Source organism: Puntigrus tetrazona, chromosome 5 (genome assembly GCF_018831695.1).
Source record: "Puntigrus tetrazona isolate hp1 chromosome 5, ASM1883169v1, whole genome shotgun sequence".
Lineage (NCBI taxonomy): Eukaryota > Metazoa > Chordata > Actinopteri > Cypriniformes > Cyprinidae > Puntigrus > Puntigrus tetrazona.
In genome coordinates, this window is record NC_056703.1 from 9,864,798 (window position 1) to 9,886,380 (window position 21,583).

The window sequence follows — 21,583 nt, forward strand, 5'->3', positions numbered from 1 at the left end:
TCCTAAATAAACGTAAGCATGTTTTTTCCCCCCCACAAGCTGCCTTGTTAATGAACCATTGGTAGTCGTGTTTCAGAATTTCGCACGGTACTGTATGGTTCTTATTTGCATATTCATGAGTCGGTAAAGCTGATTGGACCGCAAATGTAAAGCGAAGTTGACGCGCACGCGATCTGTTTTGGTAAAGCTTGTGCGATAAAAATGCGAAAGATGCTGAATCTAACCGGCGTTTGGAAGTTTCTGCGCCTGTACAAAACGCATAAATGTTTAATAAGGTATATTTAATAATTAGTTGATGATTGGGTGGTTCTTGTTAGCTAAAGGCTGTAACCCGCTGTTCACAGTAACTGTATAAGCCACTCTTAGCTGCAGAACCATACTCGTCGTATTTGATTCATAACCTATCCGCCTCTTTACAGTAAAGCAAAATTACAGTATGAAAACATAGCTGGTGAGCTGTTTTGTAGTGTGATGTGGATTAGCAGTATGTTATGAATTAAAGGAATAGTCCATCCCCCCAAAAAACAAATATGGCTTTTACTTGCCCTCAAGCCATCCTAGATGTATGACTTTCTTCATTCAGACGAACACATTAGGGTTTAAAAAAATTATCCTGGCTCTTCCAAGCTTGGTAATGCTCATGGATAGCAGCCATTATTCTGAAGCTCGTAAATCGGATATATCCGTTGTGAAACTAACATCTTTGCCTTCGAGGAGTTATCACATGTCCTCTGAAGCAGATCGATGGGTTTTTGGAGCAAACATATTTCTCGTTTTCAAATTCTAACTTAAATAACTGACTTCCGTTTTTTTTTCCACGAGAGGGCCAAGTTCTGGCTTCTTGGCTGACTTCTGACTTGATGTACACTTATGACGTTAGTTGCGTCAGAGTCAGTGGTCAGTTTTGAACCCGTAAGTCAATGGAAGTTTTGTCATTAATTACTTATCTCCATGTCATTCCAAATTGCTAGAGTGTTGAATGAAGTAATTATTTTATTTTCTTTCCATACAAAGAGTTTTCTCGTAGCTTCATGACGTTACGATTGAACTCGTGATGGTAGAAGGAGTATTTTATTTCTCTGGACCTTGAGAGTGGTATATACTTGGCAGTCGATGGGACAGCCATAAACCTCTCGGTTTTCATCCAAAATATCTTAAATTGTGTTCCGAGGACAAACTAAAATTTTATGGGTTCGAAACAACATGGCGGTAAGTGATTAAGGACAAATTGTCAATTTTGGAGTGGAGTAACCTTTTAACCCCTCACCCTTCAGTGAGACCTGATGTGATGTGTAAGCACAACCCTCTTTTGTATGTTGCTTAATTACTTTAAAGTGCATGTACATCTTATTTACTTGCTGTGATATTTCATTGGTGAGACCCAGTGTCATATTGATGACATGTTAACATAATTCTCTGAAATATTAAAGTTTCTCTGTTCTTTAAAACTGTCTTACCCCAGCTGAGATGAGGAGCTTGTTAAATTAGGCAGCGCTGTCATTCATGGCACATTGAGCAGCTTTACTTGTCAGGAGAAATTCAGCTCTATGCAAAGAGCTACCCTTTGTTCCATTTTATAATTTAAATAAGTTGTACATGTTTTTGAAAACTTTGTTTTAATGTGGTTCAAGGATGGATGCTGTCAAAGTCATTTCATTGCTTCTTTCATCAGGAGGAGACTTTGGTGCATTTATATAGATTCATAAAACAACAAAACAGAGTTACAAAGCAGGCCAGTGGGGAGCATACTGTAAGCTTGTGTTTTTATTGCTCTTCAGCATTTTGCAGTTCATCACATTGTAATGTTGCTTTAGTCAGATGGATGAGAGCTGACAGAGCTGAGCTCGAGTTTGCAAAAAGAGCACTTGTACAGAGAAGACAGGATGAGCCTTGGGGTATGGTTCCTTTTGGCTGGTAGTTCCCTGTGAAGTAAACTTAACAGGGTGTCAGTCCAGCTTAAATGAGATTTTAAATTATAGGGATTGTTCGTTGTTATTGTATATTCACAGTTCGAAGGGCAGCCTAAAGTGCTTGTGGTGTAACGGTACACACATTTGTACCAAAAAGTTTCGGTATGGATATTTTGGCTCAGCATACACTGTAAACTTCCAGTTTAATATATAGTAACTTTCGATAGGAAACAAAGTCTCATCTTTCTGATTAATTACTTTTTTTTCCCCTTCCTTCCAGAAATTTCGAACACATGGCATTCTTTATGTGGTGCGACTGATCGCTGTATAAACACTTGCGTGGAGTCAGTTGTAACGAAAAATAAACATGAATAAACATGGCTCTTCATGCTTTCAAATCACTCTCGCTGTATTTTGATGTCATGTGGTGATTGTGCTCAAAAAACTCATTGTATTTCACTTTAATGTATTTTTAAATTAAATCTCATGTAACAAGTTATGAAGGCCACTGTGTGAATGAAAAGGTTTCAACAACAAATGGACATTTCATGATTTTAAACATAAAAACTGCCTCATGTGCAGTTTGCATACAATCTTTTTAAAGTTGTCTCTTGATTATTATATATATCAAAATAAACAGTAATTGCATTTAAGTTCGGGTTCTGTTGTCCTGTATCCTTCTATCAAAGTCTGTTTAAAGCTAGTCATGTCACTCTGCGGCCATCTTTCAAACGCCTCTTGGGCATGGAAGTGCAGCTTCTATTTCTTTAAATGAGCAAGCATCAGATTCTGCAAAACAATCGAGCTTATGATTAAATTTTTAATTAGCAAAATTTAAATCAATTTCTAAATCTTTCTAACAACAACTGTCCCATAAATGTAGCTCTCTCTCTCTCTCTCTCTCTCTCTCTCTCTCTCTCTCTCTCTCTCTCTCTCTATCTATCTATCTATCTATCTATCTATCTATGCCATATTATAGCGTTCTTGACTTGATGTTCTGCACAGAACGGCTCAACAGCTCTGTGTGAACCTACAGTGTGGTGAATGACGTCAAGTTCACTGTTCCAACATGGCAGCCTCACCTACATGCCTGGAGCAGTCCAATGGGACATCTATATATGTCTGTTTTTTCCTATATGTGAGTGACATGTCTTGGTTATTCTATAGTCTTTGCTTATAGTAATATAGGGCTCTTTTTAGTTTAGAACAGATGCTTCGGTAGATTTTTATCTTTAGGAAAACATGAAATATAATTGAATCTATTTATACAAGGATCTAAACCACTGTTTAAAAATAAGCAAGTTTATGTTTATTTTTCCCCCTACTGGCCTTTGACTTTTTTCGATAATTTCAGACCACCTAAAGAAAAAATTGTCTAAAAGAAACTCTGATAAAGTTATGTTTTTCAGCTTAATTAATGCCACAGTTCTAAATGTATTGTCAGTGTCGAAAAGGTTGTGCTGCTATATATATTTATGGAAACCGAGAGGATTTCAGTAGTAGTAATTCAGAAAAACACTTATATAAAAGAATATTAATTGTCAATATTCATTTTATTAAGTTAATTGATATCTATTGTTTAATGTGTAGCATGGCTTTTTCTGTTCCAAATTAATAGTTTATTTAGCATTTACAGTTGTGGTGAAAATTTTGCCTGATTAAAGAGGTCATGAACTGCCTTTTTTATTTTGTACATTTCTCTGAAGTCCACTATCAAAATTTTTACACCAAGGGCTATTTTCTATCCTGCTTTGACCTCCTTTTATAAAAACAGTTACTCACGCTTGTGTGGTGTGACACTCTGTAGGATCCAATATAATTGGCAGAGCACTGTCAATTAGTTTCAATCCTCCTGAAAATCCTGCATCGAGTTGCACATTGTTTGTAAACAAATCTATGGTAAAATTAGGCGAACGAAGTCTTGATTTCTTACTGATACAGTCTGAAACCTCATTAAAAGCAAGGTTCATCCACTTTTTCCTAATGTTGGGATCAGAAGCAAAACAGGGCAATGCAAAGACAATGCGTCTTGTTGTCTTCAGAACAATCTTTATTGTTTGGTTTCTGTAGACCTGCATTTACCTGAAGAAGTTTAACCATTCAGGACAAACAAGGGAGTCATGTACTACTATCACAAAGCAAACAAAAAACAGCAGTGCATCACCCGGGTAACAAAACAGTATCGCGTGTATGCAATCTTTTGAAAGGCTAATTTTTCTAAATTCGACCAATATTTTCTCTTGTGGGCTATATATAAATGCCTTTTATGGGAAATGTCTTATTCAAGAAAAATACAATTTTGCATGATCCCTCTTATTTTGGTAAAATAATTAACATATTGCAGATGCGGTTTTGAGCACAGCTGCACCTTTTATTTTGCCTGGGTGGTCAGTTGCCTTTTGAGGCGCCTAATAAAAGGAGCTGTGTGAAGGAGCTCCAGATAAAGTGGCTTTTTGATAAACTTTTCATATCTCTCTTTTAGAATATGGAAATTTTGAAAGTTTTAGAGTTTGAGCTCTCCTTTGAAGGGTAGTCTCTAAAGCTTCTCTTTTTCTCTCGCCTCTCTTTCCATCTTTGTCTTGGCCTTGACTATCAGTCCCCTATAGTTTTTTTTTTTTTTTTCCCTTCAGTTCTTTGGAACAATAGCTGTGGAATGTAAGTTCCGCAGTCCCTCCTGCCTGGAACTCATTTCATATGTTAATAAAGTGTCTTCATTATGTAAGCCTTTCTGTTGCTGAATCTCATTTCAGGCCTGCTTATGTTTTGTACACTAAGGCTTTGTTCGCACCATACACAAATGCAATTTGGTTTTCAAATCCGTTCTTTAGGTCTGATGGTCCTCATTTTTATTTTGCATGTGAATTGATCCGTTTGTTCAGGACAGTGTAGTTAATATCCGGTGTGTCTGCATTGGTTGCTATAGTAATGATGTAAGCATCAGTGCGATGCCAGGAGAGTAGCTGTCAGCATGCAAAGCGATGACAGAAAACCGCTCATGTCTATCATGACATCTCGCCGCAGTGCTGAACTCACGAGACGCTTGAGAGAACATAAGAGGCATTTTGCGCACTCATGTGTATATTTTGTCTAAAACCGCTGACTCGTTCACTCATTCACTATTCACTGCATAGTGAATGTCATGCAGTGAGCAAAAACGGAGTGTTTTCGGACTGCCCTGGACAATATTGCGTATATTCTGAATCATATTTTAAAAAGTGCTTGAAATTAAATTTGGGCCATTTAGACTGAGATTTGTTCGAAAAAAGGTTTTAAAATATTAAAAAATTGTCTGTCTGTCTGAGCAAAGCAAGTTAAAAGTGTTGGTTTGTAATTGTATTAAAATATGTTCAGGCCCAGGGTTTGTAGCTGATATCCAAACGACTGTGGAAAGTGTACCAAAATGTAAGCAAAACCTATCTGTGGGAATAGTCGTATCAAACAATGATCTCGATGTTATACATACCTCATGATCGGCATGATAACGGTCAAACTTGTTTGACACCTTTAAGTGAAACGGCCATAGGATGAAAAGAAAGGACAGTGAGCGGTTTCCGTGTGATCGTGAATGACTCTTTATGGCCACACACCTGCTTGATAGCTCTGCTTGCCCCGTCTCTCACAAGCCATTTGGTATTCTGCAAAAATCCACGACTGGGCGATACTGACTCTCCTTGGCACAGTTTGTGGCACCTGCTCTGAATAATCCTTCCTGCTAAATAGCCTTTTTGGTGGCATTTCAGTGCAGAGACTTGATATTTCATTGTCCTAAATATCATTAATCTAGGTTTATCAACTCATAAGTCATGTAAAAGTGTTTGTGTTTATTTCCAGGTTTCAGGAAATTAGTATGAAGAGCGCACATTCCTTTTGTTTGTGATTCCGCGGGAACGCTTGTTTGATTGAGAAGGTCTACGAAATGTCAGGCCCACTTTAGTGGTGCGAGTATAAAGTTTGCTTCTTTGTTTCTCATATTCTTCTAGGTTTTTTTTGTTTGTTTGTTTGTCTTTCGTGAATTTTTGTGAGCTTTGCTAATAGGGTATGTGAATTTGTACTCCATGGTAATTCCATTTCCACAGTGCTCTGCCAGGCCTGGTTGGATTAAAGACTGTTCCATATTACTGACTTTTACTTTTTAAACATTTTGCTTACAATATATTTTTTTCTACAGTACATTTATGTAAACCATCTTAGGGATGCACAACAATCATTGTCGGATATATAATGTGAATCAATAAAGACTGTTCTGTAATCAGCGGTAAAAACCGTCCTGTGCGTGATTTCACATTGAGACCACGTTGATAATCAATGTGAATTTGGGCACAGCTCTGTGTAGTAAATGCTGCTTTTATTATGAACTTGATGTGCTGTTTTCTATTTGAGTCTAGAGCAGAGATGCAGTTATTTGCATTATTCTGAGATGACCGATTAAAGTTAGTGTCTCATTTTTGTGTGACCTATCATCTAAAATCTAAAAATTATATTGTCAATTACTCTTCCATTTTCTGTTGGTCAAGCAAACATGTAGTTCTGTCCCAAGCATTCAGCATTGCTCGACCTATAATGTTGCTGTGTGCCGTTGATCAGGATACTAGTGCAAATAGAATATAATATTCTATTATAATATAATTTTTGAAATACCTTTTTTTTTTTTTTGATAAAATCAACATACAGATGACTTAATGTTGTTTTGGGATATTAAACTGAGACAGGAGAAAAATACACCAGCTTCACAGCTCTGTTCTTGCACAGCAAAGTCATCGTTCGTCTGTCCTCACGTTCTCGTATGAATGATATTGGATAACATTTTAACTCCTGTGTTTGGGCTGCACCCAACTAATCCTCTTTTCCCAATCCCTTCTGCTCCGCACTGTGCCGGGACAAGAGCTTGATTTATGAAAATGTGATCTGGTGGAAATTTCCAGCCATTTCCCAATGCCCTTCTCATCTCCCGACCCTTTCTCCCGTCACTCGCTCCACATCCCAGTTGGCTGAGGAGACGCTTCCTGTCATACTTGACCCTGTTTCAACAATGACACCGTCCAAGCAGGCTGGTGGGACTTGTCCTGTGGTGGTTGTCATGGTGTGTGTGGATTAACCCGGGCTTGATTATGTCCAGGGATAAGAGCTGCTTAATTGTAATCACTGGAACATCCAGGGAGGTTAAACACTGCACTATGTGCCTTAGGATAGGAGCTAAATAGCTGATTCTAGTTGACCTGGCTATGCCAGAGAAGGCACCTCGGCAAGTTCTGATACTTCAGGAAAGGTGAAGTTTGGAATGATCTTTTAAGAATAGTTCATGCAAGAAGCAGTATTCTGTTATCCTTTCTTACCCTCAAGGTATTCCAAACCTGAGTTTCCTTCTTCTGCAAGAAGATATTTTGAAGAATGGGGCTATAGCTACCAGCAACTGTTTGCACTATCCATTTAATGGATAAAATATAATGTAAAGGATCAGTTCACTTTCAAATGAAAAATTCCTGATAATTTATTCAACCCCATGCCATCCAATATGTTTATTGAACATTCCAGAATTTAAATCCATATAGTTTACTTCCGTGCACTACAAACGGTTAAAGTGTGGCTTCAAAGGGCTATAAACGATTCCAGACAATGAATAAGGGTCTTATTTAGTGAAACTGTCTGTCATTTAAAGAACAAAAAAGTATATGCTTTATAAACACAAATGCTCGTCTTGCTCTGTTCTGCGATACGTGGGTCACGCTTGACGTAGGCGGAAGTCACAATGAAAAGTCACAATTTTCTTTCCTAGTGAAAAGGACATGTATTGTATGCACACAAAAATGACCATGGTAAAAAAATAAACTTACATTGGAAAAGACATTTGAGCGGTAGAAATAAATACATAAACATCTTTGATGGCATTGGGTGAGTAAACTATCGAAAAATATTAATTTGAAAGAGAACTAATGTTTTAATGAAATAATTACATATTTTGCTTGCAAAAAGTTTCTTTTCCGGAGCCAATTTTTGACATGCCATCCGATTTGAGATCGATGTCCCCCGGTTTCTTAGGAATTCTTGTTTTTGTGATTTCTGTGTTTGTATGCGGTGTCTGTTGGAAAAAGAGCTGTGGGAAAAGAATGTCCTAATGATCCAGTCTGCTTTGTTGGATCATGACCCAGAGCCCCAGTGCGGCACGCCTGATCTCGGCTCTCCCTGAAACGGATCTTCTCTCAGAGCTGAGATGAGCGCTTTCCCTACTCCCAATGGTGTGTCATTTGTATCTGGCCAATAATTAGTCAAATCTTACTTTCATGTTTTCAAGTTGTATCATTATTTATAGCTGGTTTCTCCTCCTCCTTGAGTACCGAATGCAATTATGATGTGAGAAATGACTTTTTGGAAAGGTTTGTTTAATTAGCGGTGCCCTGAAAAACACTCTGCTCGACATTGCAAAGCCACGCTCTCTCCAACTCACCGCGGCTTTGCCAGAATTGCTGGGGATTAGCTAAGACTGCATTTTGAATACATTTCAAAAACTAGCTTTCCTAAAGAGGTCATTTCCTAATATATTTATTTATTAAGTCCTTTTTTGCACCAAATATAGTCATAATTTACTTTTTCCTCCCTGTCTCTGACACTTTAAATTAAACAGGCTTTTTTGCTGCTGTGCCTTTAGGACTTCTTCACCTGTGAAATGAGATACAGTATTTTGCTGTGCCTGCTCGGGTCTGCAGGTTTGCAGTTGGGTCAAATATAGCAGCTGTTGGCTCATCTTTCAATAGTAGCCTCTGTGCAAAGCCTGTAACAGGTTCATGAAATTATCCACTTTAAAATGAGCCTAATAACTTTGAAATGATCAGGGGCCTTGTTTAAATATAAAGACTGCAGATGCTTTTTTCTCGTTGGGATCTTTCATAAGCATATGCAAAGTGGCAGCTAGGAACAGAACAGTCTTTGCAGACTGTTCTCATCTTTTTTTTCCATCCTCTTTCTTATTTCCTAGCTGTGAATAGGTGGTCCATGGTTTTAAACACCGAATATACTCTTGACATGAATATGAATTTGTACAGTCTTATCTTGTAGCTAGAATCAGAAATTTAAGAAGTCCATAGCAAGCTAGTTTTTGCAGCTTAATACATGCTAAGTGTTTGCTTATAGACAAATCTGTAGCCTTTCAAAGTGTCATCCATAGACCATAGTCATTAGATGCCATATTGCATTTTACACAGATAAAACAAGGCTGTGAAGGATAAACTTACAGACCTTACAATGCTGTGTGATGTTATAAAGGTCCAAAACCACACAATTTTCTAAATCGCTTTATGGAGTTCTTGTCTACTGAAAGTTATTTTCAAAAATAGATGTAATCCGAATGCACTGCACTTTTGTCAATCAAAGCCTTGTTTTCATCTCTTTCGGAAATTTGATTTTGTTCATGAACAATGGCAGTCAACACATGCGCACTAAAAGTTTAATCTCTGTCCAATGTTTTCACCCTTTATGTCCAGCAGCAATGTCACTTAACCACCTCGGCTTGCTGCTATCTCAAATACCTAGTATTTGTTCCGTCTTCCATTTCTGTATCATGTACACTGTATGCAAACCCAATGACATATTTAATTGTTTTCTTTGGACTCAAAAAGTTCATCAGGATGCTTTGCTTGATTTTGCTTTATTTTTGCATAGTGCAGTAAGCAAGCATAGTTTTAACTGTGGCACCTTATTGTAGCTTCTTTCTTGCATCTAGTGAAGGTCCTGAACATTGTCTGCCTCACGCTAAATCTATATTTGAGGAACACAGCTTTTTTAATGAAAGGATGTTTACCGTATCGCACCCCTGTTGGATCTGTGGCTTTCCACTGTATTTCAGGGACGTGAAGAGCTCTTGATGGCCATTGAAGCCTTTAGCAAGAGACAGGATTGCTGAGCTACATGCAGGTTTGCCTGAATGGTCTAATAAAGGAGCTGTCAGATAAATGTTTTTCTGCTAATGCTTAAGACTGGGCAGGAAATAAAAGGAAGCCTCTGTCAGAGCCTGGATGTGGCAGGATGAACTGCCAGCGTTTCTATCACTGTGTCTTTATGCATGTACCAGGCTCCTCAGCCAACTCTGAAGCCTGGTCCAGTGTGTGCCGAGGAGAGGGGGAAATGAAGGACGCTGGACCAGCTGGACTTGAATACTAGTGGATGACTGGATGTAGAGGTGTCGCATCTGTGGTGGTGAGACGTCCACCGCAGAACAGTGTGTGCTGACAGTGTGAACCTGGCACGGCTGGGACAGTCTGGGAGTAGGATGGGAAGATCAATCTTGAAGTATATTGGTTCTTAAAATAGTGATGTTTCGTTAAGAGCTTTCGCACATTAAAACACTGATCCTAAGTGTTTATTTTTCGCTAAATGATTTAGTTTTCATGCTGCATGACAATTTGCAATCTTTGAGGTGAAAAAATAAGTTTGCTAGGAAATGGCAGAGCAACTATTTCTCTTTCTGCTATTTGAACACAAACAGAAATGCTGAAAAGCACAAGCCGTCACAAAACTCACTGAAACGGAGAGAGAAGTGTCTGCCAGAGGTCATGACGGAGAAAAGCAACAGCATCTGACTCTGCTAAATAGCAACCAAGCTAAATGTGTAGGCTTAAGTTTATTTTTCTGCTTGGCTATACAAGGATTAAATTAATACAGAAAACACAGTACATCAGATAAAAAGCTGAAAATTCACAAAATACAGTACTATTCAAACGTTTAAAGCCAGTAAGACTTTTTTTGTTTTTGAAAGTCGCTTATGCTCAATAAGGCTGCTTTAATAAAAAAAAATACAGTGAAAATATTGTGAAATATTACTAATATTTATAATAACACTTCCTGTCATGGCATTGCTCCATTTTCAGTGGCCATTACACTACTATCCAGTGTCACACAATCCTTTGGAAGTTTTTCTAATACGCTGCTTTTGGTGTACATTGCTGAAATTATTAGTCCTTTTGTCTTGTTTCTGCAGAACCTGACTGTTGCTTTGACTTGTTGTTGGTGGAAGAAATGTAAAATTTGTTATAGGCTAAAAGGTTTCAGTGATGTTTGAATTTTAGGATATGTTAAATGACTGCACATGTTCTATAATTGTTTTTAAGGAATGAAAAACCAAAAAGTATAATTAGCAGTTTTAGGTATATATAATAGCAATGGATTTTTAATGATCAGTGGACGTAATCACCCATTTTATCCTCATAAATCATAAAAACAAAAAATTGAATACGAGCAAATTGATAGTTTGATGTTGGTCTTGATGGTGCTTTGTATCAGACTGAGAAAGTTAGTAGTATCACCCTTCACTTACAGACGGACATGCATGTCAAAAGATGAAGATTTTTAGAGCGGTTTAGAGACCTCATCTTTCATGTTGCCACAGGAAATGACTCTTGCTTCCTGGGGTTGCGAGACTATTTAAGCTTCTGTCAAGATGACTGTGTTCCCAATGTTGAATATTTAGCCAAATCCTATACAGTTCATCTGTGTACCATTTCTCTCCTTTACAGCCAAAACCAACTGAGAGTTTGTTACTTCAAAACATTGATGAAATGCATTGTAGCTTTTACTGAGGCATGCTAAATTAGAATGGAGGAATGGGAATATGCGCATGTGTGTGCGGATTCAGACCATGAATCATAATATAGTCTGTCGGATGCCTTATTTGGGCACAGAAGTACCGTATACAGGACACATCTAGGACATATTTTATGATCTTGCAAGTGGGTGAGTTAATATGTAGGAACAAAAACGAGCTCATATCGTAGGGGAACAAAATACAGTATATGTGTGTTATTATTTATTATTATTTACTTTATGTCAGTGCGTATTTATTGTCCATTGAAAAAAAGTAGAAATGTTCAAAGTGTCTTCAAGTAGTTCTCTCAGTGTTCTTTTGAAAAAAATAAAATAAAAAAAAAAAAATAAAGGAATGTAATGAGGCACCATTGATTGCAGCCTGTGAATCTTGTCTCTAGTTCCTAGCTTTTGCATTATGTACAAGTCAGCCCTGTAAGCTCATTCTATTGGCATTATTGAGAGAAACATTGTTTTACGGCGAGGCTAATATCTTCACTTTTCTTTCTCTGTGTGTTCCAAAGGCCATTAGCCAGATCACAAGTCTTAGGGCAACATAGCTTAGTTTACTCCCAGTACGGCTGAAGGATTGTTTGGGAAAGCTTCCTGATCAGAAGCTTTCTAACTCAAACTCACAAAGCTGAGAAGAGAGTTGGAGAGGGGAGGGTAGGCAGACATGGAGGAACAGTGAACAGAACACTACGAGCATTGGGAGAGAAAGTACATGTATTATACTGTTTATGATAATTGAGAAAGGAATAATAGCATGCATCTAAAGGCCAGTTCACATGGCACTGTCAGACGCAAACTAATACTGACACTCAAGAAATTACAGTACGCTACTTCTCAGAAATGTTCGGACCTGACAAATGCAGATTTAACATGCTCATTTAACCCCAACAGATGTGGACATGAACGTGTTTGTTGACATTCATCTGTGCTTGTTGGTGCAGTGTAGAGCTGGGCGATATATTGAATATTAGCACTAATATCTCAGTTATTTTGATGATGATGGAAAATTTGGAAATATCGTGAATATCAAATATTTTAAATTTAAGCATACTTTCCTATGTGTGTGTGTATAGAGATCTCTTATTTTCCCAGTCATGATCGTCGGTTTTTGATAAATCATGTCACCAGACGGTTTATGTATTATATGTTGCACCCTTCTTTCTGTTGTTAATGGTTAATTCCTAGACTGCAGCTATGTTTTTTTAGTCTTCTATTCTTCCCCTGTCACCCCATCGGAGACGGTGTCATCATTTAAATAAACCGTGCTGCATAAACAGGGCAAGAGCGCAGCCCTTTGAACAAATATGCATCGAAAGCTCAGAGGAGCCGTCAGATAGGATGGCACTGTAACCGAACCCTCCAAGGCTGTCTGCGGTAGCGCAAAGCATTACACGCAACCCTTTCCATACGTCCCTGGAGGGAGTCAGCAAGCCTAAGACTTTTATGAGCATAACCCATGACATATCTGTGAATAATGTTACGGGGCCCATTAAGGCCAGCTGTGTGGTGTACTGTAAACCAGGTGAATTGTACTGAAGCTCTGATCAAACTGCTCTGATTTCCTCCCACACGTGTGGCGTGTCTGCAATGCAGAAGATCAGTGGAAGTGTAGAAAGTCTGACCCGCTCGTGGTCATGTTCAGCACATAGTCTTCGGAGATATACAGTTTTTCTCAGATGTATCAGATGAGAGGGAAAGGTTGATGGGAAGTTTTGTGACGGGCTGAATCCATTTTTGAACTCTCAGGCTGTTTTCTCTTCAGCTATTACAGAGACTGCTCTTTATATCTGTGGCAAAATAGAGGTAAATAACTTAAAATACAAAAACTGGAATAAACTTAGACGTATGACTCTATTTTACAGTGAATTATGCAGTTTAAAAGTCAAGCTCGATGTATTTTCTGTGTCAAAGCTGTTTTTATGTCTTTCTAAATGGTTATTAAATGTCCCCTCAGTTGTAACAGAGTTCAGTCTTATTTAAAAGCTCACAGATAACTTGAGACACAGCGGTTTTGAACTTCAGTGGTTTTCAGCCAGTTTCCGGCTTCCAGTTATTCCAAGCTTTTCTTTCTCCTAAGCTGTTTTCAAAGAAACTTTCAGAAGAAAAATTCAGGATTTTGTCAGTGTTCTTGCATTTTCTATCCCTTCAATTATCTTTCCTCAAATCTCCATCTTTGACCTTTGAAAGCCTCCGAGAGTAAGAAAAGAGTTGAATAAAAACTGTCTGGCATGATTTTCATATGAATACACTCTTGTTTGACCTTGTAGGGTGGCATTAATTCAACAGTCTCCCACTGCTGCGCTAATAATCCGCTCCCATATGCTGCAAATCCCTCGCAGCTTCCACTACAAACAATTCTCCCCGCAGTCTTTAACGCTCGACTCCCCGGCCTCTGGTCCAGATGTTCTCTTATTGCTGCTTTTTAATATTCAGAAAGTGGATCAGAAAATAATTAAACTCTGCGACAAGTGATGCGACCCCAATTATCTTGTACCGTTGTGGTCGTGACAACATGGGCAAGATGAAGAGGAAGAACAACTGAGCTTTCGGTTTGAGGAACGAACATTTTAAGGGTGTGTGGGAGTGCGGGTAAAGAAACATCTTGGGTCTTTCCTGTTTTAATTCTTCTTCCTGTCAAAATGGTGGAAGAAACTAGAGGCGTCAAACCGGTACGAACGAGTATCTGTCATTCGGGTTGTTTTAGATCTGTGACACTTGATTTCTCGGTCTTGACATGATTAGGATGACATGACACAGCTTGTTACTGTTACTGCGCTACGTGTAATGCTTTCGTGTGCGTTTGGTTTGACTACTACTTACTAACTTGCCCTAATTATGTGGGATGCATCACGTTTTGAGGGCCTGGTTATTTCTTTTACTTGTCCTCGCTGAAAGTAGGGTGAAGCTGATGTAACCAATCCAACTTTGAATTTGGGCAAGTGATGTGTCACAAGAGAAATCAGGCCTCTGTCAAAATGTCAGATTAAAGGAATAATTCATCCAAGAATGAAAATCCTGTGCTCGCCCCCTTGACGCTTTAAACCTGTATTTCTTTCTCAGCTGAAGCACAAAATGTAAAAAGTTTAGCTCTTTTGAGTAGATGCTGACCAGTGGTTCTAAGAAGGACGAAAAAACCACCCTGAAAACGAGCAGCTTGGACATTCTCCTTTGTTTGTTCCACACAAGAACAAAATGGCTCATATGAAGTAAATAATAGGATTTTCATTTGAATTATACTTTTCAAAGATATGCAATAAGCTGAGGTTGTATTGTGTGGTGCTTAGTTTTTAATGTTTAACAAACACTTTTCAGCCTTGAAATGGCTGTCCTTTCCTCTACTTCCTCTGCAGCAGCCACACTTCTTCTCTCCCTTCTAAACTGAGCTTACATGGATGCCTCTGGCATTCGCAGTGAGCGCTCCAGCTCCAGCAGATGGTGAAGAGAGCGAGAACCCGAGAGATTAAAAGGGGGTTTCTCTTGTACTTCCTCTCCTAGTGTTCTTTGATCCTTCACGTTTTTGTGGCATATTTGGAATTCTGCACTCAGATGGTTAGAGATTGATGCCTGCACACATTCATATCACACTGGAGAGGCAGGTATCATCTGTTGTTCAGTGCACAACATTGGTGTTTTATATTTTTGTTTGTTTGTTTTTGCTGCACCTGCCTTGGCTGCCCTTGAAAGCTGTCAATCCATAACACAATAATGTGCATATATATATATATATATATATATATATATATATATATATATATATATATATATATATATATATATATATATATATATATATACCCAAATACCCAAGACGTGTCACTTCTGTAGTTTTGAATGGGGAAAAATTCAACACTTAAAATGGCCGTACAATCACAAGAGGCCCCGCCTTCCTAAATAAAATAGCCAATCGCCTTTTTAAAGAAGCTTTGGTATCACTGAGTTTCACCTTTAGCAACATAAACAATAAAACAACATTAAAACTGTTCCATGTATTGATTATGTATTTTGCCTACATTAAATATCTGTTAATTAAGTATGAGTGACCCCTGCTGCCGTTGCTTTTCATCTTTAATTTTGAGACTACACCCCTTCCCTGTCTAATGAACACTTCTCATTTAGAGATATTTTTATGTTTGTGCGCATCTTTGTGCAAGCCCGCAGCTTCAGACATGAGAAGGGAACATGACGGTATCTATTAATTTTAAGTTTCATCAGTTTACACTGTAATGACACTTGAAATAGCAGTGAATCAGTCTTTTTTTTATTAAAAGATAAAAAAAAAAACAGATGTTTTTTCATGCTGAGAGACACGCAGATATTTGTGTGCAAGAAATGATTTTATATGGTGGTGTTAAAAAATGCTAAACAGATGATAAGCTATTCTCTGCTATTCTCTGTTTTTATTTAAGCTCCATTAGATGGGAGGCATGTTCAGAAAATTGTTTTGACGTGTCAATTTTTAGCGGCAGGGTTGCATTTAACGAACTTGCTTCAAAAATACATATATTTTTTTTGAGATCTACTGAATGTTTGGCAACAAAATTGTTTGGCAAAAAAAAAGCAAAAAATGCTCTTTCATTGTTCAGTGAATAACCGAAAAGACTGAATTAATTCTGCTCAGCGTTCAAAATCCTAATCTGCGCTAAAAGATGGTTACTCATCAGCTGCTAGGTCACATTGTCATGCATTTTTACAATAAAATAAGAAAAGTAATACAATAATAATGATAATAGTATGATAAATGATAAAAAAAGAAGGGCCAAAAGTAGTTTTCCTAAATTATTTATTTTAAATTAAATTGTGCTTTGATGGGTTGATAAGTTATAGGTATGTATGTATATATATATATATATATACCGTAAATTCTGGACTATAAAGTGCACCTGCATATAAGCCGCATCCGCTCTATTTAAAAAAAAAATAAAAATAAAAAAATAAACAAGCCGCACCTGCATATAAGCCGCATCCGCTCTATTTAAAAAAGTTCTGCTCTTCCCGCTGCCTCCTCCAGCGTCTCACCATAGACTCATTGACGCTAAGCTTCCGAGTAGCAGCGCAGTTTCCTTCTTGTATAGCGAGATCGATGGCCTTCAACTTAAAACTTGCATCATACGAACTTCTTCGTGTGGGTTCCATGATGAAGGGGTGAGGATTTGAAAAGATATATTATATCTGCTAAAGAGGAACTAGCGTATTCTTCTTGAACTAGCGTATTCTTCTTTGCATTTATTTTGCCTTAGTTTTGATTCTAATTCCGGTTAGAGCGCCCCTAGCGGTGGGAAAAATCTGCAGAATAGCCGCACCTTTGTATAAGCCGCATGGTTCAAAACCTATGAAAAAAGTAGCGGCTTATAGTCCAGAATTTACGGTATATATATATATATATATATATATATATATATATATATATATATATATATATATATATATTTCTCCTTTTTAGCTTATACCAAAGGACTCAGGAAAACACACTTTTTCTTCTTTTCCAGCCATTCTTCAGTTAGTATTGCTTGTATGATTTGGGTCATAGCCTTGTTGCATCACCCAGCCTCACTAAAGCTTGAAATTGTGAACTGCTGTCCTGATATTCTCCAGTAAAATGCATTGATTGTTGTTACAATGATTGCAATGATGAAGTGTCCAGACCCTGAGGCAGGAAAGCAACATGCTTTGCAGTTGAGAAGAGGTTTTGGAGTTGGTATGTATTGCCCTTTTTTCTCTAAACAAAACATTGTGCCCTTTTGTCAAAAATTTCAATTTTCAGCTGTCCACATATGATTTTTCCCCAAACAATTATGGTGATAGTGGACACACAGACAAAGATTTCAGTGTTGGTAGTGAGTTTTCTGGGGGATGTTGGTTATCCTGTTATCCTTGGATTTTTTCTCACAATCTTACAGGGTTGCCTGTTGTGTTCTTTAAAAATGATCTTTGCAGGATGGCTGCTCTTGGGGAGAGCAGCAACAGTCCAGAATTTTCCGCATTTGAGGGTTTCAAACCTTTTTCCGCTTTGTGCATCTCTGTAATGTGTTTTCAGGCTTAAGACATAGTTTAAACTATTCAGCTTTTCCAGAAAACTTGTCAGTAACTAGGCTTTGTTTGCCTTTATTTATACTTTCATACTCTCATTCTCATTTCCTTAATTGACTCCAGTTAGCTTTTGGAGAAGTAGTCGTTTCTTTTTCCAAATTGACCAGTCAATGATCACTTCAGTAACAAAAATAGTTGTTAATTTTGGTCAGGTCAGGCTTTCACTTCAGTTTGGGACATATTCTTAAATAGGTTTTACATATAAATGGCAAGTTTTATTAACCCTTTGACTGCTAAAATTGTAACGTGTTAAACTGGTATCCATGGTTTCAGTTCCGGGAAAGAGCAGTATATCAAAAGATTCCCAGCTTATCTTACATTTGCCATCATAGTATCAGCACCAGAGTCAAATCTCTGATTTTACCTTAAAATCTGGCTTTGCTAGAGACCAGTGAAGCTAACATTTGAGTTTTACCCACTCAGAGGAGGTCTGCATGGCTTTTTTTCCCAAGTTATATTATCTATCCACACATTATTTCCAAGGGGTAGCGGACCAGCATGGCCTCTGCTCAGTCTTGGTATTAGAGTGCCATGTGAAATGGCTGTTCTCTGATGGCTGGTGTCTGGGGAGCCTCTTTTTGCTCTCATTAGAGCCCTGCAATTTATAGCATGGATGGCCCTGAATTTCATGCTTCAAAGTGGAGGAGAGTCTGTGGACGTTCTGTGAATTAGCCTTTATGACAGGGGGGGAACATGGACCTGTTAGTGAAATCTCTCATTTACCCTCTCTCTCATATGCTCTCTCTTCCTCTCCCTTTTATTCGCTTCAGCTCCCTTAACCGTTTTAACGTAGACTCTGTGTATTACACCGTGGGAACAGACAGACCATTGTTTTCTCGATTAATGTAGTGCGGTTATTTTTAAAAAGGGCTTTTCGTTTCTTTAAGGGAACGTTAAATCCAAACGAAACCAAAAATAATCTGTTAATGTTTGTCGATTCACAGGGACAATACATATTGCTGTATTAATGCTTGCAGCGAAGATATCAGCGTGGTCGCTTCAGAAAGTGATTTTTCTTCTGTTGCATTATGGGTCTTTTGTGTTTGTTCTGAGACACCTCCAGATGGATGATGTGCATCTGCAGCATGTAATTTCAGCCCTCCGCTCACCAGATCTGAACTCTTTGAAAAGTCCATTAAAAAAATTATAGCATCAGCCTCAATTATCTCAAGTCAAATGTAAAGGTTTGATGGTCCATCCGCTGCATTTCATTAAGAGAAGCTGCCTTGCCTTTTAATTACCTGACATATTTTCCCCTCAGAGTTTTAATGGCATCTGAATGTGTTAAATGGAAATTACATTTAGAAACGGCGTTAATAATAGGCAATCCTTCACAAAGAGTTGAAGCAATGTAAATTCATGGGTATTTGCTGTATATGCGCTCTGTAGGTGGATTATAAGCACATAAATGAATGCGTCTATGCAGGGCTGATCACCAGAATAACTTTAGATCAGAGCTTGTCTTGGCGGCACAGTGTCGACTGCATAATTCTCCTGTCTCATAACACATTCTAAATACATTTGACTGCTTAGATTTGCTGTTTTATATAATTCAGTGATGTATTTTATCATGGAGACAGCAGCACCTCATGCATTATTTGGCCTCCATCTCGCTGCAGTCCCCGCAGTAATACAGTATGCATATGCTAATAGGTTTTTATTCATTGGGTTTGCAGTGGGTTGATGTACTGAGGGGATAGAGCGTGAATGTGTGACCTTCTCCTCCTCCTCCTGTGAGAAGTGAGGTGAAATGTGATGGATTTATAGTCAGATATAACCGCTCCCTAAAATGCTGAATATTTCAATCTTCTTAGTTCTCCTGAGACACAGATGACTGGCAAGACGTTGACAGCCACAAAATGCGTGTGTTGTTAAGGCTGATATCATTCGAATGAGAAAATCATTTGAAAGAGCATTTCTAATGTGTAAATGGTAGAAATCGAATAAAGCAAAGCGGGAAGCAAGCCGAGCAAGTTAAAACATCAGCTTGCAGTTAGATAACTTCATAGTTTTATTTTAGAAGCAATTTTTGTGTGTGTGTGTGTGTGTGTATACTTAATAGAATTGCTAAAAATGTACTTGAAACTTTGAGTTTGAGAAAATTGTTCAGTTGCAAATATGCTTCAATGTTACAGAATTTAGAAAATATATCATTATTTAGGATACAAGTAAATGTCTAATTTTTGTTGGTTAAAAAAAATGATTCAACAGTTGGATGAATATATCAAAAGGATGGTATTTTGACTATTGCACATGCTCATTACACATGACACTTGGTATTTTCTTAGATATGCATAGAAGCAAGGTCTTTATTATGTTTGTTTTCATTTGATGAGAAGTATTATCAGTAATTATAATTTTTTTTCATAAAAACTTTTTTTAAACTTTATTTTTTTGCACAGTACTTTGTTTGCCAAAAAAAGAAAGGTATTGTTCATGTTAAAAGATTCATTAAATTGCTAAGGCTTTAAATTTGCATTCCTTTAATTGATATTACATATTAGAGATCGAAAATTAAAACTAACACAGGATTTCTGAACAAATAAATAAATAAACCGCCTTTCATAGGGCACTACATTGTTGTCATGCAATGGAGTGTGTGGATGTATGTGTTTGTGTGTGTGTGTGTGTTTGTGTTTAGGCTATGTTGGAAAGAGAGCCCTGGTGGCGGTAGCAGCCTCACTGTGCTCTATTTACACGTTCTGTTGCTGTTGAAAGGTGACCGAGCACCTGACCCTAGGTTGCTTTCCATTTCTTTTGCTAAACCTATTAAATTTCTCTGTGTGTCCATTGCACCCTGTAGCCGCATACACACACACACTCTGCAGCCTGATCCCTCTCAGCCCGTGTTATTATGTGTGCAGGGATTCATGGGTGTTTATTGCGGGTCAATTAGCTCACCTCTACTCGCGGCTCAGCATACTGTAATTACATGGTGATGGGTAAACTACCTGTTTCTCCTTTTTATTTTATTCCGGGAAGAGGCAAATCAGTCAGAATGCACAAATTCAATTGCAGGGTTGTTATTTTTTACAGAGGATGAGAGGATTTGTCATTAACCTTATTATAGACTGTTATAAAGATTATGAATTCTTTTTACCATTCAGCTGACCAGCACCTCAATGGTTTTATGTAATCTGAGGTTTTGTTTGCCTGTTTTGGGAAAATGGATGCCTTTTATATTTTTTGCCGTCTTCACTGACTGCACGCAAATCTTTCTTTCCGCCCTCTTCTTTTCTCACTACACGTCCTCTGGTGGGGAAGAAATCCACTCAATGCCTCCCAAAATACCAGAGGGCTTTTGTGTCTGTAAAAAATGTGGTTGTCTTTAGTATGCCTATTGATTACTTTAATATACATTGAATGAAATCTCGAGAACAGTATGTTCTATAACATTTTAATATTGTAATTTTGTTGTATTTACATCCATTGGTTCTTGCAACCTACACTGACTGAAACCATTAAAATAAACATTACAATTGTTGGACAGACTTTATAAAAGAATGAGAAACAAGCTTCTTAAGCTTTGGTTGAGTTACTATTATTTTATTATTTAACACATTTTTATTTCTTCACAAAATGAGTTTGGTATCAAACGATAATTGCCAGACCCCCCACAGTGCCACCACGGACCCCCTATGTGTTATAGACCCCCCTTTAAGGGCTCTTGATACATGTACATGATTACAGTCGGTTAAAAAGTTTATTTTTGAGTTATCAAAGCATGCATATGCTTTAATAAACTTGAGCTATTATGTGACATTGTGACTAAAGCATAAAATGATTGGAAACTGGACCGATGTCAGAAACGTTTGCCTTGACCTTATAACAGTTTGACAGGATTAGAGGATTTTCAGCTCTCGTTTACGTTAAGTTTAACCACTTGCTCCGATCCAGTGTCGATCTCACAACCTCCCATGTCCCGTAGAGAATGGACTGGAACGGCCTGTTTAGTGGACTTCATTCAGCCACTGTAATATCCCAGATTGCCGGAGCAGTCATTA

General features: G+C 37.8%; 1 protein-coding gene across 11 annotated transcripts in view; it reads left to right on the forward strand.

Annotated features, from left to right (window-relative positions):
• arvcfb (ARVCF delta catenin family member b) overlaps window positions 1–21,583 on the forward strand; it is a 164,408-nt gene that overhangs the window by 1,168 nt on the left and 141,657 nt on the right. The gene's annotated exons all lie outside the window — the stretch shown is intronic.